Source organism: Protopterus annectens, chromosome 9.part0 (assembly GCF_019279795.1).
Source record: "Protopterus annectens isolate FY-2018-M chromosome 9.part0, PAN1.0, whole genome shotgun sequence".
NCBI lineage: Eukaryota > Metazoa > Chordata > Ceratodontiformes > Protopteridae > Protopterus > Protopterus annectens.
In genome coordinates, this window is record NC_056743.1 from 1,330,991,713 (window position 1) to 1,331,017,527 (window position 25,815).

The following is a 25,815-nucleotide window of genomic DNA, read 5'->3' on the forward strand; positions in this document are numbered from 1 at the left end:
GTTAGTTTGCAAATAAAAGAACTATACACCCAGTTGAGCAAGCAGTAATTGTCTTCTTTCCACAGTATGGCATAATTCATGCTATGATTGGAGTGGCTCAGTTTTCCTTATATTAGCTGAAATGACTAACAAAACATCAGAACACATCTGTTTGCAAACAGGAAACTGACTGCAATTCAAAAACACTACTACAAAACTGAATAATCCTTGGTTACATCCTAACCTAAAAGGATGGAGTTTGCCATTTGATTGGAAAATAGTGCTATACTTTCATTTCAGACTTTCATGATGAGCAAGAGAAGGTGGCTGATTTTATGGAACAACTGGCCATTTATAAAACCAAAACTGAGTCTGGTTGGACCTTGTTTGGGTGGTTGGGCGGAATATTTGGAAATGTTAGTGTAACAAAAGGAGATACTGCCAGCACAGCTAGCTGGAATTGTGTAAATAATTATATGTAATTTGTGAATATCAGGCTAATTTATGCAAGACGCTGGTGTTGCAAATGTATTATAACTGTATGTCATATAAAATGCTTGTATTACAAATGTATTAGAACTGTATGTCATGTGTATATCAAACTGCTCTGTACAGATGTTTGTGTTGAAAAGGTATTTGCAAAGTGCTGTGTTAAAATGTATCCACAGTGTGCCCTACTGGAAGAGAACAGAAATGTACATGCACTATTGTAACTATTTAAATGTATATATTTTAACAGTGGAAACTGGAATACAGGAGGTTAACTTCAGTCCAGCAAACTTTAGAAAAATATTTAAAATTAAATTACTTTACATCCTAGGAAGTACAATTGAAGGCAGCTAGAGACACAAAGTCTGTACTAGGAAGCTTTCTGTATTGTCTTTAGGGTAAACTAATTACTAGTCTTGGAATGTGGAGGAATGTAATTGTTTTATGACAGCATCTGCCAAAGATCTGAGCAAAAGCCCTAGGATGAGTATTTTTACAGGCAGATGCTAAATGCTACCAGCTGCCAGCAATGGGGGGTTTGACCTGGGAACTAGAAGTCAGATGATAAGAAGTCTGCAAGCAATCCCAGCAGTAATATTTGAGATGTTATTTTGAGAAGTCTATGAGTGAGACAGAGCATTCAGCATTTTGTCTTGGACTTGACAACAACTAGAATATCCATTCACCACATCTGCCTTGCTCTGTTAATAAGTTCTTAGGTTTTAGTAATTCTCTTAGATACAGTCAGGAATATAGTGAAGCTTAGTTTAGATATTTTTCTTTATTTATTTGAGACTGCCCTTGAAAATTTGTTTTAAATATTTCCTGTGGTTTTGAACTCTGATGTCACTGTGAATATATATTTAGTATTCTCTTGTTCTTTTATTATTTATTATTAAATATATTTAAACATTTCATTGTTGCTGATTTTTGTAGTGCTATTTAAGTTTTGAGAGTGATTCCATATTTATTTGGTGACACTGTGTGGGCCACTCATAATAGCCTTGCTCTTGATCAAACTACCATTTGTAGTAATATTAATATCACTCAGTATATTGGGTACCCTTGGAAGGGCATTAAGGTAGCTGGCAGGAGTGACTGGTGACAAAGAAAACTACCTTATAGTCTGGGCAGAAGGGGGCATAGCTAGTAAACCTGTGCCAACCTTTCCCAGGTGTGTGTGTGTGTGTGTGGGGGGGGGGATAAATCAAACCTCAAAGAGTATGTGTGTCAGCTACTTGGGCAGGGACAAGAAGCACTGGTTAGAATGAGAGGGTGCTGGAGGTCTTGGCTTGGTCACCCAGCTGAGATCTCAACTCTATAGTTGTGACAGTGGGGAGCCTTATTGGGGATTTGGAGGAAGAGGGAGAACCCAGCCCTGGACTGACTGTGGTTTCTGTGTGCTCTTAAGGGAAACTGCACTTGATGCAGAGAGCTGCATCTGGAAATACTGTGTGTGTACCTGTTATCCTTTCAGTGAACATCCTCACTGTTGCCAGTGGTGAGGACTGAGGCTTCTTGATTACAGGTCCAGTGGAGGGTCGTCACAGTTAGTACTAGCAGAATACAAAGTTTGATTACCTTTGTCATAACTGTACTGAAAAGGTACACAAGCTATGGTTGTTATACCTGAACAAAAACATCCTCAAGCTTATATATTTGATGACCTAAGTAATGACAATGTAATTCAAAATGATTTGGGATCGTGATGCTTCATAGCGTTGTGGGGTTGAGACTGTAGTGGATTGTCTGTATTTCTGAAGATTTCAGTTTAAGCTGCTACAGTGCCTCTCATGAAATTCTTTGGACAAAGGTCAGCTTGACCCTTTTAAGACATTAACAAGAAAATGGTAAATGTTTTCTTCTAACTACGCAGACATTATAAGGTTTGTTTAGCCAGTTCTTTGCACAAAATGTACTCTGAGATAAGCCTGTTTAAAGTAAACATAAAATATATGTCTAGATAGAACGCAAACTTTGTGTAACTGTCCTCCTTTCCATCATATTTTGCAATATTTACTCTTTCTAGCCTTGAGAATGTGCACAAATGAAATTTTATCATAGTTATAAATGCAAAAAATGGGGTCCAGCAGTCATCAAACCCGCTACAAATAAACTGACGAAGTGGCAACTAGTGTACTGTGCAGTACACGTCTTCAAATCCAAGTAGGAATCCAAACAGAGATAAAACAAACATGTTTTATTTACAGAATAAGATTAAGCACTTTCATCCTTACAAATCAAGGACTTCGGCTAGGCTTACGTAGGCCCTTGAGCCGATAGCCTAGTACCTACCTATGAACCTATAAATTAAAACAAGCCTAAAAGACAGTTAAATACTGTTTTCAAACCAAACCATGACTTGCTTATTGGCTAATACCAAATAGTTTAATTTGTTTGGTTGAGTTAAACCTCACTTACTAACACGCCTCCTCTTAAAGAACTATTATTATACTATTTGCAAATATGACAGTGGTTTAAACTGTTCAAGACCTTAAACTTTTTGCAGACATACCACCTAGCTGAAAAAATATTCAAAAGAAAAATAATATGTACATACAAAAACACATCAACTCAAAAGAAACAAGATGTTAAGCAGTCTGTTGTTAGCTAAGAAAAAAATTTCTACCCATTTTATAACCTAGCTGTATGTCATTTCAATACAGGCTTAATACTAATATGGTCATTCAAACCTTTTGGGGGGAGTAGAGACATTCAGTCGAAATTGCCATAAAAATTTGTTATATTCCAGCTGGCTTTTCTAGTCCCATCCCCTGAAATCAAAGTCAACTAGTTCTAAAATTCCAAATTTAAATTCAGTGTGTGTCATATCCAGTAAGGTATGTTTAAAAAGGGCATTGCTAACATTTTTGCTCTTGATGCTGTAATAATGCTTGTAAATTAATTTTCTTAGTGTTCTTTCAGTTTTGTCTGCGTAGAGGTTATTACATTTTTGGGATCCCGAAAATGGTTGGGAGAAAAGGTTTTTCAGCTTTAAAAAAATGGTAAGCCCCTACAGCCACTCTCTCCTCAATTAATAAATCTTCCAAAAGTAAGTCAATTCTGTGGTATGCTAAGTTAAATTCATTACTAGAAATGAGGAGGTATGTGTTAACATCCTGTAAGATTTGCAACATCACATATGAGCAGTTAATAGAATCAAACAGAACAGTTCCCCCTCCCTTATCGGGTTTCATAATCCTGATATTGGGGGTTCTAATAGGTCTTCTAATAAAGTTATTTCCTTTTCTGTCATGTTGTATGCTTTATACAGTTTCTTAACACTACCTATTGAGTATAGTTCCTGCATGCATGCTTGTTCGAATGTTAGGAGGGCAGGGTGGAAAGGGAATTATATAGGCTTCTCTTCTTATAGGTTCATAGGTTCATAGGTTCATACTAGGCTATCTGCCCTAGGGCATTTATAAGCCTAGCCAGAATGTGTTTGGCTTTCGCCACCCATTTTAAATTTATTTTGCTATGCCCTTTTTCGAGGTTAGTATACTGTGCCTCTGTCTAACAGTGACACAGAAGTGATACCCGGGGTAAACCTACGATCTCCCATCCACTCATCAAGATTCCTCTTGAAGAGAGTCAATGAGGGACTCTGCCTAACCTGGACTGGGATTTTATTCCAGAGTGAAGGGAGCCTCTGGGTTATGAATCTGTCCCTCCAGCATGTCCTATTTATTTCAGTGCTGAGGTTCAAGTCTCTTGAGCGTAGCTCGATGGGATTTGGATTTTCTGAGGTGCAGCATGTCCATTAATTCCAGGTTGGACATGGCTTTATACGTCAGGCACAGATCACCTCTGAACAAGCGGTATGCCACTGAGTAGAGCTGGAGTTTCTTTAACTGGGCAGCATATGGCATCTGTTTGAGCCCTTTGATCCTCTTGGTGAGGTACTTTTTAGGGTCTTTCCAGTTGCTGCAGGTGTCTGGTAAGGTACATCCCAAAAGGGGCATTGTACTCAATTATGGGCCTGATGAGGAATGAGTAAAGAGGCACGATGACCTCCCCTGATCTAGATGTGAATCCCTTCATGATTAGATGGGCTATATAAAATGTTTTTCTAACCACTTTGGCCACGTGGTTGTCAAATGAGAGATGGCTATCAACTTGGGTCCCCAGGTCCCTAATTACTTCTTCTGTACTTAATGGATTACCACCTATATGGTAATTTGTGGGCACTTTATTTTTGCCAAAGGGGATGACTATACACTTTTTGGCATTTAGCTTGAGGCCATGGCTCTGGCACCAGTTGTCTGTTTCTATGAGGCCCTTTTGGAGGATGCTTGTGTCGGCTGGAGAGTCGATTATGGCGCCCAGTTTGCAGTCATCTGCGAACTTGGTCAGCCACAGTCCTTCCGTGTTGGCCTGTACCTCCAAGAAATATATACCGAACAAGAGAGGTCCCAGGACTGAGCCTTGTGGGACACCACTTGTAACTGGTTTGGAGTCTGACATGGCTCCAGCAATTCTAACCAGTTCTTTATCCATTTCTGTTTCAGGGGCTTTGTTTTCATCTTCCAGTTTAAAGGCTAAATTCCTAGTGAAAAGTGTAAATTCTACAATGGTGTCTGATATGTCAAACCTTCCTGAGGGAATAAATTTTAAACCCTTTTCAAAAATAGAAAAGTGTTAATACATACCTACCAATTTCTAGGAATGAAATTAACTTAGAATACTGCAGAATTTATTTATTTTTGGAAGATTTATTAATTGAGGAGATAGTGGTGGTATGGGCATACCATTTTCCTAAGTTGAAAACCACTTGTCCCAACCATTTTTGGCAGTCCATAAATACAGTAGAGTGCTGAAAATCTACTCTTTAGGCTGATTGTGGCAGCCAGGGGATCTAAAACTCACCCTATAGCTGTTTTCATTGACAGAACCTTGAAAGTCATTTTGAGAATAAGAATTCATATGTTGAGGGACTCCTGTGATTTTTTAGCTATACTCACCCCTAATTTAGCCAGACCTACAGTCACCTTCTTAACAATCGACGTAGTAGATTTAATCTCTTCTATTCCATTAGGTGAAGGGGTAAGACTTTTCTAGGATAATCTCTCCACCTTCAACACTTTATGGACTGAATAAATCAACCTTATTGTAGATTTGATTTCCACAGTGATAGAGATCAACTTTTTGTATGTCGAAGGGGAAACCTTTTATAGGTTCATAGGTGTTTACTAGGCTAACGTTCACAAGAGCCTTTTACACCTAGCCATGCCTCCCAAATCTCTGATAAGTTCTGCTACCCTTGATAAGTGTAAGCATGGGCCTGGAAGATGAGCCATTTACAGGGTACCTCTGTCCATTAGAGACATAGGTGCCAAACCAGGGATGAATTTCCAGTTTCTCATCCAATTGTCCAAGTTGCGTTTGAATTGGGTAAGGGAGGAACTCTGCTTCACATGGATGGCGAGCCTGTTCCATAGATGGGATAGTCTCTGTGATACATACCTATCTGCCCAGCAGGTCCTATTTATATCACAGGCAAGGTTTAAGTCTTTAGAATAGGTAATTCTGGTGCTGTTTGTTTTGTGGATATGCAGGAGGTCCATCAGAGTGGGGTCTGACAATGCCCTGTATGCCAGGCATAGATGTCCCCTCAAAAGTCTGTAGGAGACAGAATACAGAGATAGGGCCTTGAGGCGGTCTGCATAGGACATATTACTTATGCCCTATATTCTTTTAGTGAGGAACCTCTATGGACATTCCAATTGTTGGATATGCCTGGTTAGGTACATACCAAAGGGGTCATTGTGCTCGATAGGTCTGATGAATGCCAAATACAGTGGAACAATGACTTCCTTGGACTTAGATGCCATACCTTTGTTTTTAAGTTGAGCAACATTGAATGATTTCCTCACCACTGTAGACACGTGATTTAACAAGTTAAGGGGTAGTGATGGGTGCTGCTTGTGGCTCCATTTATGCCAACCTGGTTTTGTTAGCATGAGAGAAAAAGCTGTCTTTGGTTCAGAATTTCACAAACATCTTAACCTTTACTTAAGATCTTTGGATGATAGCTTCATCCTTTGAGATGGTCCAGAAAACGACACCCCAAGATTTATAGAACATTTAAACAAGAGCACTTTTTTCTGAACTTCACTTACCATTTTGAAAGGAAAGCTATCCACCTCTTAGAAGCTGCCACTGAGTTGACGGAGAAGGATTTTAAATCAAAAATCTATCATAAACCCACCTTTAGCAACTCATATGGTAGCGCCCACCCTTTCTTCCAAAAAAGGAGTTTAGTCAAGAGCCAGTGTATAAGGGTGGCCAGGATGACCTCTAATAAAGATGATGTGGCACCTGAGCTAGAAAAGGTCACATACATGTTCCTTGACTGAGGGTGCCCACAATGATTATTACAGGACACCCTAGGGAATGTCCTCAGTGAATGGGGTAGGAAGTACCTACCCTTGCTAGGTATGAGGATTGATGGTGAGAGCCTATTCAACAAAGAAAAAAAGCAGTAACAAGGACTTTGAAAGAGTCACAGTGTAATTTAATTATGCATCTGATGGAGTTAAGGAGATTATTAGCAAAAATTGGAATATCCTTAAACATTCCCCTGAGTTTGGGAGGATTGTTGGACCCAGGCCAAAATTTATTTTTAAAATGGATCAGAACTTGAAAAGCCTCTAGGGGTTTACATCCCAACCCTAGGGTTGGATGTGGAATGAAAAAAACTGTGGGGCATGTAATCAGTATATATATATCTTAGAGGCTGAGCACCTAAGCCTTGGCAATGCCTTAAAAACTAAGGTGCACTGCAAAAGAGGAAATTGTGGGCATAAGGGACAAGTTTACTTAGCTGTATGCACAAAATGTAATACATTCTATGTAAGAAAAACTGAAAGAAAATTAAGAAAACAAATTTATGAGCATTATTACAGCATCAAGAGCAAAAATGTAAACTCAAACCAATTAAACTATTTGGTATTAGCCAATAAGCAAGTGATGTCTGGTTTGAAAATAGTATTTAACTGTCTTTTAGGCTTGTTATAATTTATTCTGATGAAGTCCTTGATTTGTAAGGACAAAAGCACTTAATCTTATTTTGTAAATGAAAATGTGTTTGTTTTATCTCTGTTTGGATTCCTACTTTGATTTGGAAACTTGCACTGTACACTACACTAGTTACTACTTCTTCAGTTTATTTTTATCATACTTATGACAGCATTAAACTTTGTATAAACATAGTTTTTTTCTGTTATGAAGATATAAAATAACTGATGACTGTAAGTATGGCTGAATCTCTCTCTATACTGAGATATTCCATATCATGATATTGTTTTAATAAATAATGTGTTTGCATCCAAAATCTTTGGCAGTCTTTTTATTGAACTGAATGAATTAGGAAGTAACAAAGTTCCATTTCAGGCTGGATGCTAAGAATACATATAAATGGACATATACACAAGCACTAGACAAAATGTTATGATCTGCCTTTAAAAGGTGTCAACTTGGCTATTTTGAATCTTGTTGTGGCTTGCACTGCATTATCGGTAAGAAGTAGTAGAATTTCTACTTTTTACTGTCTTCTCAAAGTATGCAAAATCTAAACAATCATCAAGACAGGCTGATTATTTCAAGTTGCCACAGTGTCTACAAAATATTGGCTTCTTCTTATGTAACTACTTGTTAAAAATGTGGTGAAATCAGATCTTAGGTTCATAGGTTCATAGGTTGGTACTAGGCTATCAGCCCTAGGGCCTATACAAGCCTAGCCATAACAATTCCCTGGCTATTTCTTCCCACACTATTTACTTCCCTGGATCCCTGTCTAGCAGGGTGACTGATGTGATCCCCAGGGTGAATTTCCTTTCTTCCATCCAATCGTCAAGGTTCCTTTTGAAGAGGGCCAAAGAGGCACTCTGCTTGACATGGATGGGCAATCTATTCCAGAGTCTGGGGAGTCTCTGGGTCAGGAACCTATCCCTCCTGCATGTTTTGTTTATTGTGATGACAAGGTTTAGATCCCTGGAGCATGTGGCTCTGAGAGATTGGGATTTCTTTAAGTGTAGCATGTCCAACAGCTCTGGGTTTGACATGGCCTTGTATGTCTAGCAGAGATCGCCTCTGAGTAGACGATATGCGACAGAGTATAGCTGGAGTTTTTTAATGCGGTCGGCATAGGGCCTGTGATTCTTTTACTGAGGTATTTCTGCGGCCATTCCAGTTGTTGCAGATGTCTTGAGAGGTACATACCAAATGGGGCTTTGTATTCTATAATGGGTCTAATGAGCGATGAGTACAGTGGGACAATAACCTCCTTTTTTCTGGATGAAAAGCCTTTAGTGATGTGTGCCACATAGAAGGATATCCTGACTGTTATGGTGATGTGGTTATCGAAGGTGAGACCACTGTCCACCTGTGTCCCTAAGTCTCTTATCACACTTTCGGTGTTTAGTGTACTGCCACCTATATGGTAATTCACGGGTATAAGTTTTTTCCCAAAGGGGATAAATATACATTTCTTGGCATTGAGCTTGAGCCCATGGCTCTGGTACCAAGCATCTGTTTTTGTAAGGCCCTTTTGTAGAGTATCCACATCATTTGGGGAATCAATAATGGCTTCCAGTTTGCAGTCATCTGCGAACTTTGTTAGCCAGAGTCCCTTAGTGTTGGCCTGCACTTCAGAGAAGCAGATGCCAAACAAGAGAGGTCCCAGGACTGAACCCTGAGGTACTCCACTTGTCACTTGTATGGAGCTGGATTTGGAGTCGGCTACTTTTACAGTGTGGGTTCTATCAGTAAGCCAGTTCGCAAACCATTGGGTGATGTAGGGATTAATGCCCAGCTTAGTAAGTTTATCTATAATTTCAGAGTGGGGGATGGTGTCAAAGGCCTTGGCAAGCTCTAGATAGGCTGTGTGGACCACCTTACCCTTGTCCATGGCTCTGGAGACTGATTCGAAGAAGTCAATCTGGTTCAGGAGAATGTTATGTTAAGGATTCTGATTACCTGTATAAGATTAAGGACCTTATTTGGACTGAAGGTATGTATTGGCAATTATTAGATATACACAGCTTATGTACCTCTTTAAAATATTCTAACATATCATTCTTTGTTTTTTCTTGAAGATTCCACCAGTAGAAATGTGAATTTAATAGCCTTTTGTTTAAATAATAATTACTTTAGTTTTATGTATGACACATAAATTTAGTTAATAAACTGTTTGAAAATTAATATCGTTAACCATAACTTTTTTTCAAAAATATTAATTATAGATACACAGACAATTTAGCAGTACAAAGGGATGCCATTATACTGCCTCAATTTCTTTAGACGATTGCTGAGAATATAACTGGTTTTAAATTCATCCACTTTGTAAGTTATGATGCACTGAATTATTTAAACTTCATAGCAAGAGGTTCTCTGGTTTGATTCTTGGCTGGGGTGCCTTCTGTGTGGTGTCTTCATGTCCAGCCTGCATTCACGTGGGTTTCCTCCGGGTGCTCCAGTTTCCTCCCACATTCCAAAGACATGAGTCTAGTGTCTTTCTCCCCGGGCAACCGCTGAAAATAGGCTCTGCCCTAGTCGGACTTTCCTGGAAAACAAATGTTAAATAAATAGACTTCATGTTTACATTCCATCTTTATAAAAAAAGATTATCACAGTTTTGTTTAGACCAGTTGCAACCACCTTATCTTTCTTACTTGAAAAAATCTTCCATCTACTACATTTAATGGCTTCTTTCCAGAAATGGAGAAGTAGAGGACCAGGAAGCACTATCATTTATAGAATAGTTTTACAAAAAAAGCAAAAAAGGTTATGAATGTGTTTCATACGAAGGGCTATAAAGATCATGACATTCTTAAATCTTTTAAATGGCTGCTACTACCTTTAGGGAGTTTACCAATAATTTATTTAATTTATGTTTGTTTACTGGGTAGTGCATCATTGACTGCAAACCAATTTCAGGCACAGTCAAAGTGAATACAATTACAATACACTTGGCAATTAAAATTCCTTGTAAAAAAATCATATGTCTGTAAAAAAAAGGTTTTATGACCATTCATTATAATGTAAATAATTGGAAATATAGGCCATATACTACTGAGGGGAATAACATTTTTATTTTGTGACTGAGCACAATGTTTTACCTGAGAACATTGTTAGCATTGTTAGCTGATTGAGGAGAAATTAGCAGTTCTTCCTTTCAACATTATTTTTATTATAAGATTATATAAATCTCAATGTGTGTCATTGAAGTGCTTAGAACATAAGCAGTTGTGTTATACATAGCCATTTCATTAGAACATAAGAAAAACTCTTTATTAAACTGGTCTGGTGGCATACAGGAATAAATCTTTAACTATAGCCCAGCCAACCCTGGTTCAGTTAATGGTCTGAGTGACTGACAAAGTGGCAGGGAAGGGATGGACGTGCCTGTCCTGGGTTTAAGGGTAATCTTTGATACACTCCCCTAAGGGGAGGCATGATCCAAAGAGAGGAATTGCACTCGAATGCAATTGAGAGCATGGGGGACAGGAAAAGGGAGTGAGCAGAGCATAAGACAACCCCCCCACCCAGACAGAAGCATGAAAGAGCTAGCCCTCAGGACACCATTAAGATCCATGATTGAGCTCAGCAATACTGAGGTAATACCTGGTGGTAGGAGGATGGCTAGTAGAACCAGCATAGCCTTGGGGAACTGGGGGCTGGGCCTGTAAACATAAGGTCCAAAGGGACCAAAAAAAATATACTCTTTATGCAATCTATTTTTAACATAAAATCACAGAGGGACTTACCTCTGTGAAACTTGTAATGCGTGCAATCATATATGAAGATACTTTAATAGGTTCATAAATTCATGGGAGGTTACTAGGCTAGCAACCCTAGAGCCTTTACAAGCCTAGCAGTGTTAATCCCAAGTATCCCCCATTTGTTCTTTTTTGGGTAGTTCACAGAATGAATTTATGAACAGAGCAGATCTGTGATCAGCACCAGCTACCCCTGTCCATGAGGGACATGGTTGCCACTCCAGGGGCACATTTTTCTTTCCCATCCAATTATCTAGGTTGCTTTTGAATAGGGTCAGCGAGGAGCTCTGTTTTACATGAATAGGGAGTCTATTCCAGAGAAGCGTCAGTCTCTGGGAGACATATCTGTCTCTCCAGCATGATCTGTTAATGTCACAAGCTAGATTGAGATCCCTAGAGTGAGTGACTCTTGAGCCAAGTGACTTGCGGATGTGCAGCATTTCCATTAGGGCAGGGTTGGAGATTGCCCTAAAGGCCAGGCACAAGTCATCTCTCATCAGCCTATAAGATACAGAGTAAAGTGACAGGGCTTTCAGCTTGTCCACGTAGGTCATGGTTTGGAGTCCCTGTATTTTCTTAGTGAGAAACCTCTGAGGTCTCTCCAACTGCTACAAGTGTCTGGTGAGGCACATGCAAAAAGGTACATTATACTCTGTTAGTGGTCTGAATAGGGTTGAGTACAGTGGAGTTATAACATCGCTTGATTTGGATGCTATGCCCATGCTTATGAGGTGCACTTCGCAAAAGGCTTTCCTTGCCACTGTGGAAACTTGATGGTCAAAGTTCAGATTGCTATCAACCCATGTTTCCAAGTCTTGCACCACTGGGTTGGAGCTCAAGGGGGTGCTGTCAATATTTTAATTTGTAGGGAATTCCATTTTGCCAAAGGGAATAATAATAATGCATTTTTTTGCATTTAGTTTTAGACCATGGCTTTGGCACCAATCATTTGTATGTGTTAGCCCTTCTTGTAATATGTTAACATCGTTGGAGTACTTGATTGCTCCCAGTTTGCAATCATCAGCAAACTTGGTCTGCCAAAGTCCATCTACTTTGGCCTGGATTTCTGAGAAATAGATGCCAAATAGTAAGAGGGCCAGCACAGACCCCTATGGTACTCCAATGGTGAGGAGTCTACTGGTGGAGGTGGAGTCACCAATTTTGACAGAGTGTGTTCTCTTGGTCAGCCAATTGGCTACCCATCTAGCAACATAAGGCTTAATCCCTATCTGGGAGAGTTTCTCAATGATGCCAGAGTGGGGAATTGTGTTGAATGCCTTGGCAAGGTCGGGATAGGCTGTGTGCACTGTCCTACCTTCATCCATAGCTTTGATGACATTCTCAAAGAAGTGTACCAGGTTTAATAAGCATGATCTACCCTTAACAAAGCCAAACTGAGTTGGTTCCAGCATTTGGAGGTCACCTATGTCCTTGCTGATAAGGTCCATTATAGTTCTTTCCATGGCCTTGCAGATGAGGCTGGTCAGATTTATGGATCTGTATTTCTCAGGGTCAGATGATGGTCCCCCTTTGTGCAGGGGGATTACTGTTGTTGTTCTCCAGTCTGCAGGAACATAGCCATTTCTCAAGCTATGATTAAAGAGAACTCCAAGTGGGTCCACTCGGTCTTGTTTTAGATTGTTTAGTAAACAATCTGGGATATTATCTGGTCCCATTGAGGCCATGTTTTTGGCCTTGGTGAGTGCAGAGATGACCTGTTCTCTAGAGATACTAAACAGAGGGCTGGTGTCAGGTATGCTTTGGGATACTGGTATATCTGTCAGCTAGCAGGTTGTCAATATAGTCTGGTGTAGTATGAATGATACCATCTAAAACCAATTCAGTACATAGCTGGGCATTCCTTTTTAGACTTCAGATGTAGTTAAAGAATTTATTATTATCCTTGGCTAGGGATGCAATTTTAGTTTCCTAATTTGCTTTAGAAGACTTTGAAATATTTATGATTTTCTTGTTTAGGTTTAGGAGGGAACTCTTCCTCTGTGGAGTGATATTCCTCTTGCTTTTGTATAACAGTTTCTTCCTCTCATTATATAATGTGTTTATACTTGAAATCCACCACTGTGGTTTGTTTTTACGGGAAGACGTGGTTTTGATCCAGTAAGGTACAGCAGTTTATGCAGTCGCTTAAGTGTTTGTACAGGGCATTTGCATATACTTCTGCATAGTAATCATTGATGTCTGCGATTGTGGGTGGTATGAAGCTTTTTATATCATCACTTACTAGGCTGTAGTTAGCTTTGGTGAAGTTTTTTTTATAATTTTTCCCTCTGTGAGGGTGTCGGTGACAATAGTTATTTCAAATGAGACTGATTTGTGGTCTGACCTACCCAGGGAAGGCATCATGCATGAGGAAGTACACTGACCCCCATGTTGATGAGTACTATGTCCAGAACATTAGAGCCCCTAGTGGGGGTGCAGACTATCTTTTCCACAGCATTTGTGTCAACAAATTCTGGGAACCTTTGGGAGAGAGTGTTTTTGTTCATGTATGTCCCCCAGTCTATGGAAGGATAGTTGAAATCTACTATGATTACGGTGTTGGACTGTATGGTGAGGGATTCCAGTAAATCAAGGTAGGTGGTTGCTTACCCTGGATCATGATAGGGGATTTATAGCTAGCAATGATGTGGCATGGTCCTTTCCCAATAGTTAATTGGACATGGAGTAGTTTGAGAGAGTAATGCTGTTTGATTTTAATGAACATGGATACACCTCCACCTTTGGTTACTTCACCCTCATTTTGAGGTCTGAACATGTGGAAGACATTGTAACCTTGCAGGGCCAGGGTGCTGTCAGCTGCCTTGAATGATGTCTCAGTAACTACACAGACATCAGCATCATCCAAGGTGAGGAGTGCTTCCAGGGAGTGCAGTTTCTTGTTTAAACTCCTAGCATTAAGCAGCATGACCCTGACTTTGTCTTGATTAGATTTTGTTATGTTGGAAAATTTGCTATGTTAACATTGCCTAAAAAAGGCACTATGGGGGAGGCAAGGGCCTTTTCCAGTATCCAAAAGCCTGGGGGGACAAGTGCAGACCATCTTTAGCAAAGCAGTGAGGTCCGTCTACCATATCTCCTAGGTTGACAAATACTGTATCCCCCCTGGACTGACACCAGAAGCTGAGCCAATTGTTGAAGTCAATCATTTTTTGTTTATACTGTGGCATCACCCTGGGTGAGGGTAGGATACTGCTTAGGGTTAAGGACATACCTGTCTGGGACACATAATCAGAGTTCCATCATGCCTGTCTTCATATAGTCCAGAGAGGTACATCTCAAGTCATTCACTCCAACATGGACTATGACAGAGTAATAATGGTACTTGTTGAGTGAGTTGAGTGCATGCATGATTTGTTGGATCCTGGCACTTGATAGGCAGCTGACCATGACCGTCTCCTTGTCAATCCAGTGAGGGGGACATCTGTGTGTCTCATTATGGAATCACATATGACCAAGACATTTGATGCATTTTGCCTTAGGGGCTTATTTGTTGAGACATGGGTGTGTATGTTGATATGTGTAGTGGTTTCTTTATGTTTAGTGGTGAGTGTGTGCTTGGGAGGTCTCTGTTCTTTTGGTAGGCTTTTAGTGAATACCTCCACATATGTGGGTTTATCTGGTGTGACTTTATTTTGTGTGAGAGGTGAGGTTTGCATGAGAGGTGAAGCATGTGGGCTTACAACCTGTTTAATGTCTAGTTTGTTTTTATGTGAGACAATTGACTCCAGTTCCATGTATTTGCATCTCTCACATAGTGTGTTAGTTTACTTTAGGAGTAAATGGTTGTCAGTATACATGAAGCAATTGCTACATTGCCTCAAGATGCCCGTGTCAGTCAAGCTGGCAGGAGAAATGATGGGAAACTCCCTGTCCATTGTGGCAGGATTTTTCTGAATGTGATATTTGGTGAGGAAGAGGGCTAGCTGGACTTAGTACAGTGAAAATGAAGCAACAAATCAATTAAATACAGTTAACAAAGTGCAATGCTGGCTTAAAATAAACTTCTTTTTCTTTTTTTTTTTTAGTGAATGCATTGGATTTCAGTGCTGATTCACTCCAGACCTCTGGCTAAAATTGCCAAATGTTGAGCAGCTCAGGTAAACTGATTGCAAACCTGCGTAAATGCAAGGCTTTTATACAGGTAAATTTAAATGGTTTTAACACAACTACCAATGGGAAAGCCCCAAACTGAGCCTTTCTCCAGCAATGCCCAACTCAGATGGGTCTTGAGCTACTTCTACCACAAGACCACAAGGGTAAAAAGTAATCACAAACAGCAAACCTGAAGCGGTAATTCAATTAAATACAATTAACAAAGTGCAGTGCCTGCTTAAAATATACTTTTTTCAATTTTTTTTAGTGGATGCCTTGGATTTCAGTGCAGATGCACTCCAGACCTCTAGCTAAAATTGCCAAAAGTTGAGCAGCTCCAGTACACTGAGCGCAAACCTGTACAAATGTGAGGCTTTTATACAGGCAAATTTAAACAGTTTTAACACAACTACAAATGGGAAAGCCCAGAACTGAGCATTTCTCCAGCAGTCCCCAACTCAGATAGGTCTTGAGATACACACGTCTGCCACAAGGATTTAGGGAGGCCCTCTTAATATAAGATGGCTGGTCTAAGAACACTGTGATACCAAACAGTCTAGATTCAGCAGGTCTGAATCTAGCCTATGCTATGTAAGGCAAGGAAACATAATTTCTAAATAGGAAGGAGTAAGGGGAGTCACTTAAAGGTCAAGGTGAGAGTGCTTAGTAGTATACTAATAGAAGACTTGCAGTGGTACCACCCTCTGTACAAACTGGCAGCTGTGAACAGTGAGACACTATGGAGAGTGTTCAATAGAGGATTTTAAACTAAAGAGGTTTGCTTATATGAAAGCCCAGGGAACCACGCTTGTGTGAGGCTTTTATACAAGCAGAATGAAAGACTTTTATAAGGTTAAACCATCAGGCCAATCAGATAAAAACACAATAAGCTATCAACCAGTAGTTCCCACCTTGGATGGGTTGAATTTAGCTCTGTGCTCCCACCAGAGTGCAAATCAACTCTTCAATGTAAAACAAACTGGCTTTGAGCTCAAGTGTAGTAACAAATGCTTTACAGCAGTAAGTAAAAATTCCTGCAGTATCATGAATCCTTGGGAATAAGTTCACTAACCCTGACAAATGTTCACAACACACAAAGACTTTGCAAAACATAGAAATATTTTATCAGATTCACTCAGAACAGCTTTTGCAGTATCAGAGGAGGTTAGGAAATGTCAGAATATTGTTAAAATAACCTAAGAGCAGCACAGTAACAACAGATGAAGTTTCTTTAACAAGTTCTGGTTGAAAAACAGTTTTAAATTTAACAAAATAAATAAATGCAGCACAGAAGTCTTAAATATCACTGAAACAGTTAGAGCAAGGACAAATAATATATCAGCTTTATAGGTCCAGATCATTTTAGAAGCAATTAAAGTCTTCCAAGGTAGTCCGCGGTGGTGCAGCGGTTAGCGTTGTTGCCTCACAGCAAGAGGTTCTCCCCTTCGATTCTAGGCTGGAGTGCCTTCTGTGTGGAGTCTGCATGTCCTCCTCGTGGTTGAGTGATGCTAAAGACATGCAGGTAGGTGCAAGCATCAATGGGAGTGCCTTCTTTGAAGGTTGGATGTCGGGCTGGCAACTCGGTACCGTAAAAATCCACTGCCAATGATGAGCGGACCTGAGTTCCGCTGTGGCGACCCCTAACCGGGAAAAGCAGAAAGACTTTTAACCACAGGTGTCCAAGCCAGGCACAAGGAAGCTCTGAATAAAATTAGTAGTGTGAATTTTGAAGCCAGAAAATGCCATACTTAGCAGATAGTCGGTTGTTTATGCCTTGATATGTATCTGTAGCCTTTTTATTTAGGGAATCTATTAGGAGATTAAAGGTAAGGCTGCAGAAGCAGTTCAGTAGAATAAAAACAACAGACTGCAAAATTGAGTTGCCTCACTTTTTAATGTGTGCCATTGCAATGATGTTACTAGTTTAAGGGGAGCAATACTGGAAAATGCCATGCATGCTAGAACAGGGAATGTCTTTAAAAAGTTTGTGTTGACTAATGAGAGATTCTTATATTAAAATACAATATTTTTATACAAGTTTAGCTTATATACTATCTTAATGTCTTACCTAATTGGTAATAAATTATTAATTCATTCACTTTTTTTATTTGTTCTGCTACACATTTTTATTTGTTTCTGCCATTTATATGAATGCTTAACTATTTTCTGATTTCTATTTGAAGGCTTTTGTACCCAAGGTGCCAGACAATTTTTTACTAATAAAAAAATCCTATGTTTTAGAAACCGTATGCATTTTTTAGTTGTTATACAGACTTGGTGTGTAAAGGACTTCATTTATTTTTCCAGAAAGATAGACCATGGGATTCAGTAAGGTTCCGTGCAGGAATAGCTTATTTCTGCATGGAAGCAACTGTTTAGGAACAGCACGGCAGTGCGCCATGCATAGTAATGAAGGCGCGCTGCCTTAGCTCCTAAACGGACATGGAGCGTGGACGAGTGCAGGGGGGCATGTCTGAGAGCAGAGCTTTCACAATATACATGCCCCCACAGTCAAGAACTGGCATTTGGCAATTACAATGAGTGAGACCACTCATAGGGGGTTGCATACCCCCAACAGCATAGATCAATGCAGAATGTCCAGATATGTGGCACATACGTCTGGCCTGTCCCTCATTTACCCTACCAAATCACTGGGATGATCTCATCAATGAAGTCAGAAATAATGAAAAACATATGAGTGTCAAACTTCAAATCCATCAGAAAATGTACATAAAAACAAATCCCGTTACTCTAGCAATACCCCAAGTTTATAAGAGCAATATTTAAAATATAATAATATAAACATTTTTTTTATCAAAACAGATTAAATTTAACCGTAGGTGCTCAGGTATGCCCATTGCTTAGCTGTGTATACTGTAGCATAAATGGCACAAGAAGATAAATATCAAGATACATGCAAATGAATATCATTGCTGGAACCTGTGTCTAACAGAACTCTTTTCAAACTATTTGGAAATAAACAAAGCTAAGTATATTTTTTGGTTCTTCAGAATTGTGTACTGTAAATTGTTGCTCGACTAATTTTATTCAGAGTTGTGCAGTTATTTTTGATTCACTGTATAGTTTTTCAGATCTCTGCTGAAAGTGTTTTGTCCCATCTCTCCCTATTTTCTGCTGTATCTTAAGTTGGTATAACTGTTTTTTGCAGCTTGCGTCATCTGACTATCTGAAGGATTACTTGCATAATTATAGACCCTGTTAGTTAACAGCCTGCATATCATTGCTGGAATCTGTGTCTAATAGAACTCTTTTCAAACTATCTGGAAATATACAGAGCTAAATATGTTTTTTGGTTCTTCAGAATTGTGTACTGTAAATAGTTGCTGGACTATTTTTATTCAGAGTTGTGCACTATTTTAGATTCACTGTATAGTTTTTCAAATCTCTGCTGAAAGTGTTTTGTCCCACCTCCCCCTATTTTCTGCTGTCTTAAGTTGGTATAACTGTTTTTTACAGCTTGTGTCATCTGACTATCTGAAGGATTACTTGCATAATAATAGACCCTGTTAGTTAATAGCCTGCATATCATTGCTGGAACCTCTGTCTATCACAACTCTTTTCAAGCTATCTGGAAATATACAGAGCTAAGTATATATTTTTTGGTTCTCCAGAATTGTGTACTGTAAATTGTTGCTGGACAAATTTTATTCAGAGTTGTGCACTATTTTTGATTCACTGTATAGTTTTTCAGATCTCTGCTAAAAGTGTTTTGTCCCACCTCTCCCTATTTTCTGTTGTGTCTTAAGTTGGTATAACTGTTTTTTACAGCTTGTGTCATCTGACTATCTGAAGGATTACTTACATAATAATAAACCCTGTTAGTTAACAGCCAGCATATAATTGCTGGAACCTGTGTCTAACAGAACTCTCTTCAATCTATCTGGAAATATACAGAGCTAAGAATATGTTTTGGTTCTTCAGAATTGTGTACTGTAAATTGTTGCTGGACTATTTTTATTCAGAGTTGTGCACTGTTATTTTGATTCACTGTATAGTTTTTTCAGATCTCTGCTGAAAGTGTTTTGTCCCACCTCTCCCTATTTTCTGCTGTGTCTTAAGTTGGTATAATTGTTTTTTACAGCTTGTGTCATCTGAATATCTGAATGATTACTTTCATAATAATAGACCCTATTATTTAACAGCCTGCATATGGGGTGGCTGGAACCTGTGTCTAACAGAACTCTTTTCAAACTATCTGGAAATATACAGAGCTAAGTATATTTTTTGGTTCTTCAGAATTGTGTACTGTAAATTTTTGCTGGACTAATTTTATTCAGAGTTGTGCACTGTTATTTTTTTTTTCCATAATAAATCTTTATTGTTATATACTTTTCATACAAAATTATAAAATACAAACTACTAACTAACACTGTAACAATCACACCAAACAATATACAATATTTACAAGAATGCTTCCATATAAGACATTAAAAATATAAGAAAAACACAGGAATAATTAGTAAGTTTCCAATATTGAACAGTTTGATTAGACATTTCTCTCCAAATATAGCAATGATTATTACTATCTTCAATTCAAAAGTTTTATGCTAATATAATATTAAATATCTGTTCCCAAATTTTCGGATTATTGATACCCTTACTATGTGAATTTAAAAGTAGTTTATGAGCTAGTATATGTTTTGTCACCAACACTCTGAAATTTTGCCATGATGTTTTAGTTGGGTCTAGCCAATTTGAAGCTATATAAAGCTTCATTAGTAAGAAAATATTAATATGAACTATACTCTGTGATCTGGTAAGTTCCTTCGGGAATATGCAAAATCATAAATTTCAAGACAGTGTTGTACTTTGGTAGCCCACTTTCTGAAGTTGAATTTTAAGGGAATTCCACAGTTTGTATACACACTTACAGCTCCAGAACATATGAAGAAGATCAGCCGGTTGAGTTTTGCAGTATGGACATGTTGCAGAGTTTTTAGAATTAAATTTATGCAGGGCAAGGTGTGTATAATATGCATTATTCCAAATCATCAGCTGTGTATATAACAGTTTTTGAAGAGAAGTTGATTTAATAGTCAATTCAATTGCTTTTAACATATTACTTTTATCTGTCAATAATATTTTCTCTTCCCAATAATTTGATAACAAAACTTTACCTTCAAATTTAAGTTCTTTAATTAATTTATTCGTAGCTGTTATACATTTAATATCCTATTGGAGAGCTTGCCACACCTCAGAGCATTTATTTATAGTCTCTTCATCCAGTTTAAAGTTTTGTAGGTAACTTATAGTAAATTCTCTAATTTGTCTAAGAATAATCAGGTAATTTTTAGGTAAATTGAATTCTTGTCTTATTTGGTTGGGCGATCGATCCAGATGTTTATATATATCGATCATAGTTAAATTCACAATTAATGGAAACTTCTTTAGATCAATTAATTGGTTGTTCAGCTTTACATTTGGGTTCCTTTGAAAGGGCTGAAAGACCATCATATGCTGAAGTAAATCCAATGATTGAAATAGACTCTGTAAAGACAATATTTCAGTTTTAATGTGTTCCACAATCCCATATACCTTCAGAATATCTTTACTTAGAAAGGGCATTGCTTTAGGATTAATGTTCAACTTTAAAATATATTGATAGTTCAGGGTTAGCCAAGTTGGTGTCCACTTATTACTAGTTATCTCATGATTGGCCATTCTTAAAATCCTATTAGAATTCACAATCAGATAATACGTTTCAAAATTAGGCAACTCCAGACCTCCTTTACTTTTTGGGGTCATTAATTTGTCATAAGATACCCTAGTTTTCTTTGGCTCCCAAATAAATTTAGCCAAATTTTATGAATTTGTTTAAAAATGTTCTTGAAAGAGATAAATGGGCTGACCTAAAATATACAGTAACGGGCAATACATTCATTTTTATAATAGAAACTTTTGCTAATACTGGCAAGTGCAAATTTTTCCATCTCACAAAATCAGAAACTATTTGTTCCCAAACTATTTTAATGTTATTATTATAGAAATCTTTATTATCTGTGGAAAACACAACACCAAGGTATTTAATATTATCTTTGAATGTTACCTGCCCCACTAAAGGTAATAATGAGAAAGGTTTAGGTGTCTTTAAAGGGAATATATTGGTTTTCCCCAAATTAATTTTATAGTTAGAAATCTCTTAAAAATCATTAACTGCTTTCAATATCTTCTCAGTGTCTGATATTGGAGATGCACAATAAATATTCAGATCATCAGCAAAAGCTGCCATTAATAGTTTAGTTCCATACATTATTGGGAAATTATGATAAACCTTCTGCTTAATATATAAGAACAAGGGTTCAAGATAAATATTAAATAGTAAAGGGGACAAAGGACAACCCTGTCTCCTTCCCGACCTAATCTGTATTCTTTTGGAAAAACTTCTGTTAATATACAGTGTAGTATAAGGATTACTATATAAAATTTGTAAGATATGAACAAATGCCGGGGATATATTAAAATAAGGTAAGAGATAAAACAGAAAATTTGTGTCTACCCTAGCAAAGGCCTTCTGTGCATCTATTATAAGAGCATATATATTCAGATTATTTTGCTTTGCATGCGCTATCATGGTATGTAATGAAAGTGTATTATCACTTGTTTGTCTACCTGTCATAAATCCAGCCTGTTCTTTAGATATTATATGAATCATGATTTTCTTCAATCTAAATGCTATAATTGAGGTTAAAATGTTCATGTCTACGTTAATTAATGATATCGGTCTATAATTATCTGGATTCTGGGGATCTGAGTTAACTTTATGTATAAGAATAGTTTTAGAGGCATTAAGATGAGGATCATGAATTTTATTCCTAATTATATAGTTAAACACACCTGAAAGTATCTTACCGATAGACTCTGCAAACTTCTTGTAAAACTCCACTGTCAACCCATCAGGACCTGGTGATTTCTTTGGTTTCATATGCTCAATTATATATATTATTTCTTCTTCTGATATCGGTTTAACCAAATCATTTTGAAAATCCTCTCCTATTTTTGGAAACTTAATCAGGTGTAAAAATTGTTCATAAACTGTATTAGAAGATATATCCTTCTGCCCCTCATAAATATTAGTATATATTTTCTCAAAGATATCAATAATAGCTGCAGTTTTACGATATATCTTATTATTAAGTTGTATTTCTGAAATTTGCCCATTTGTTTTTGATTGATTAATGATCCTAGTCAGCACTCTCGATAGCATTTGAGCATGATTAGCATACTTAACTAGAGTCTTATAATCTTGAAATGTTACTCTAGAGTTTTGAATTAAGAAGAGATCCCTTTGACATTTAAGCAACTCTTTCTCTGTTTGCTCATTAAAGTTTAACATTAGCTCTTGATCGGGTAGTTTAATTTTGGATTCCAAGTTTTGAATGTCTTTATTTAATATTTTTTTATAATAAGTGGCTTTTTGCAAAAGGATCCCTCTTATTTGAGCTTTAACTGCAGCCCATTCAATATCTGGGGCATTCTGATGTTTATTTAAACCATCCAGTAAATCTTTAAGGTAGTTTGAAATTTCTTGTAATATGTCGTCCTTATTTAGCAAGTTTGGATTCAGAGACCAATTATACCCTCTTTGTCGTAAGATATCTTTTACTTCTTTAGCGAAACTCAGCGAAATTTTTGAGTGATCTGATAGGTATCTGGCATGTGTAACAACAGTAGGGTCTAAGTTAATCAATGATCTTGAAATCAGAAAAAAATCTATTCTGGACCACATTTTGTGACACGGGGAATAAAATGTAAAATTATTAGTACTATTATCATTATTTAAATAGTGAAAAGGGTCATATAATTGAAAATCTTCTTTTAAATCATTCAGTGCTAATACAGCATGCTTATTAAATGCTCTTTGTGGACAAGATCTATCCAACTTCGGATTTTGGTAAGCATTCCAGTCACCTCCCATAATTACATAGTGTCTATCGAATTGCGTTAAAATAGAATATAATGATGTTATAAATATTTGTTGGTTATTATATGGCGCATAAATATTAAAAAGTACTATAGGTTTATCAAATAGGGTAGACGAGAGGGTGACATAACACCATCTCCCATCTTTATCTGAATTAGAGTCCAAAATCTTCTCTTTATATTGATCTTTAATAATTATAGCTACCCCACTATTTGACTTACCTTCGATGTTATTACCTCTCTGATCCATTTCTTTTTTAATATCCCCATTGATCATTCATTAAATGAGTTTCTTGCAGTAAAATAAACCACGCCTAGCCTGCAACAATACATGAAACAATAGTTTCCTCTTCTTCAAGTTCTGGAGCCCTTTAACATTCCATGAATCTAATTCCCACATTTCAAAGGTTGGCTATACAGTAAAAGGTTTGGAGGGAAAACATAGGTAAACAGATACAATAATTTCAAAGTCATACATATAGTGGAAGCAATTCTTATATCCCATCCTACCCCAGTGCTTACCCACTCTAACCCCGGACCAGGATAAATATAGGTCTTATATAACATGTAATACCTAAGGTTTACAGAAAAAAAACAAATATAAAACACTACATTATATAGTTTAAAATGTGTTCCATAGTTAAGACCTATAAACTCTAACTTACTTATGACAAAGCCTAAACTAAGCATTCCCTAACGAACACTGCCATGAACTACAACTCTATGGTTACCTATTATTTAAACAATTCAAACTGCACATATAAGACAGTACATATAAAATCTATTACAAAAAAGGGAATTTTTTCCTTTTCCTATACTGAGATTAGCTATCATACATAGTCCGCATGAGAGAGAAAAAAAAAAAAACTTTAAATAAATAAAAAACTGCTTAGTAATATCCTTACTTATAAGTTCACTTTAACCTAATTTAATAATAAAACAGACTACTAACTAACTAAAGTAAAATATAGTACCCTCTATACACAGTACATTAATAACTATAATGACAACTACATTGTACTAACATAATAATATCCCTGCACCCTCTGTAACTACTATAATTACAAGATTTTAAGTAACAGTTATTAGGAAAGCATAACAAGTGTGCCTATGTGTTTAATTTACCAAACATCACATTTTTTCACTGTTAAATAAGCAAAAGTAGTGTTTAGACAGTTCCCTTTAGATTCCCAAGGCAGGAAACACTATGAAATATTCGCGATGGGGGACCACTTTAACAGACGGACACCCGGAAGTGTCACATTGAATTATACCCCTCGACAGCATTTTAGGCATTTCCTGTCTTCCTCCTCATCGAAAACAGTTTGTTTAAGCCATAAAACATCGGAAAACGAGCGCAGGTAATCCAGATAAGGAAAACAAACAGTTTTATTACTTTGAAAGGGGCCTGCAGCTTTTCACATGAAAACAAAGGATTACACAGAACTGGAGACACAGTAGATAATGGATCCCATCTCAGCAGCCTGCCAGTCTCAACGAAGGTTCAGTTCAAGTCTCTGATGCAGGTAAAGCCTTGAAAACTTTAAGAAACACAGTTTTAGCCTCATTTTTCATAGAAACAGAATATTTGATTCCATCCATTGTAAAAATAAGCACATTAGGGTATTTCATTTGAAACTTAATTTGTTTATTAATGAGGAATTTGCAGTATGGAGACAAAGCCTGTCTTGCCTGTCTGACCTGCATAGGCAAATCTTGTGACAAAGATATTTTATTATTTTCCCACATAATATAACCACTAGCTTGTTTTGCAGTAATAAGTATTTTACTTACATCTTGATAGTTGAGAATTTTAGCATATACAGGTCTCGGAAAGTTAGATGCTTGTACCTCTCTTAAAGCTCTGTGTGCTCTTTCAATAACAATCTGTTTCATCCCCTCAGAGTTATTTAATAGCACTGCAAATATTTGTAGTATGGATGGAATTAGCTCATTATACTGGATAGATTCTGGAATCCCTCTGATGATAACATTGTTTCTTCTGGATCTTGCTTCTAAGTCTGTAAGCTTGTTTTGCATAGCCTGTATATCCAGATCATGTAGATTTGTTTTTTTTTCCAGTAATTTTGTCCTCATTTTCCAAAATTCTAGCTTCCGTCTTATCCATTCTTTCCAGCAACTGAGTACATGTACTTCCAAATGACTGTATTTGATTAGTCAGTTCTTTCAGTGCTTCTTGAATAGGCAGCAAAGCTCTTTTGATGTCTTCCATATTTAAAGGCTGATCAGGTTTAGCTTTAATGCCTGTTTTCTGTTGTTCCTGCATTTGGGTAATTCTTTGCCTTTTGGAAATTGCATCTTTTTCAGGTGATTGTAATTCCGAAAGTTTGGTTTTAGTCGTAGTTGTCTCCATACTTTTAACTTCTTTAGACATCCTGTTAGTACACAAATCCTTACAGTATAGAAAGCACACGGTCCCTTAGTTTACTTCTCTCTGCAGAGCCAGCTAATCTATTGCAATCCAGTGAAATATATTCCTTTTTATCCGGTT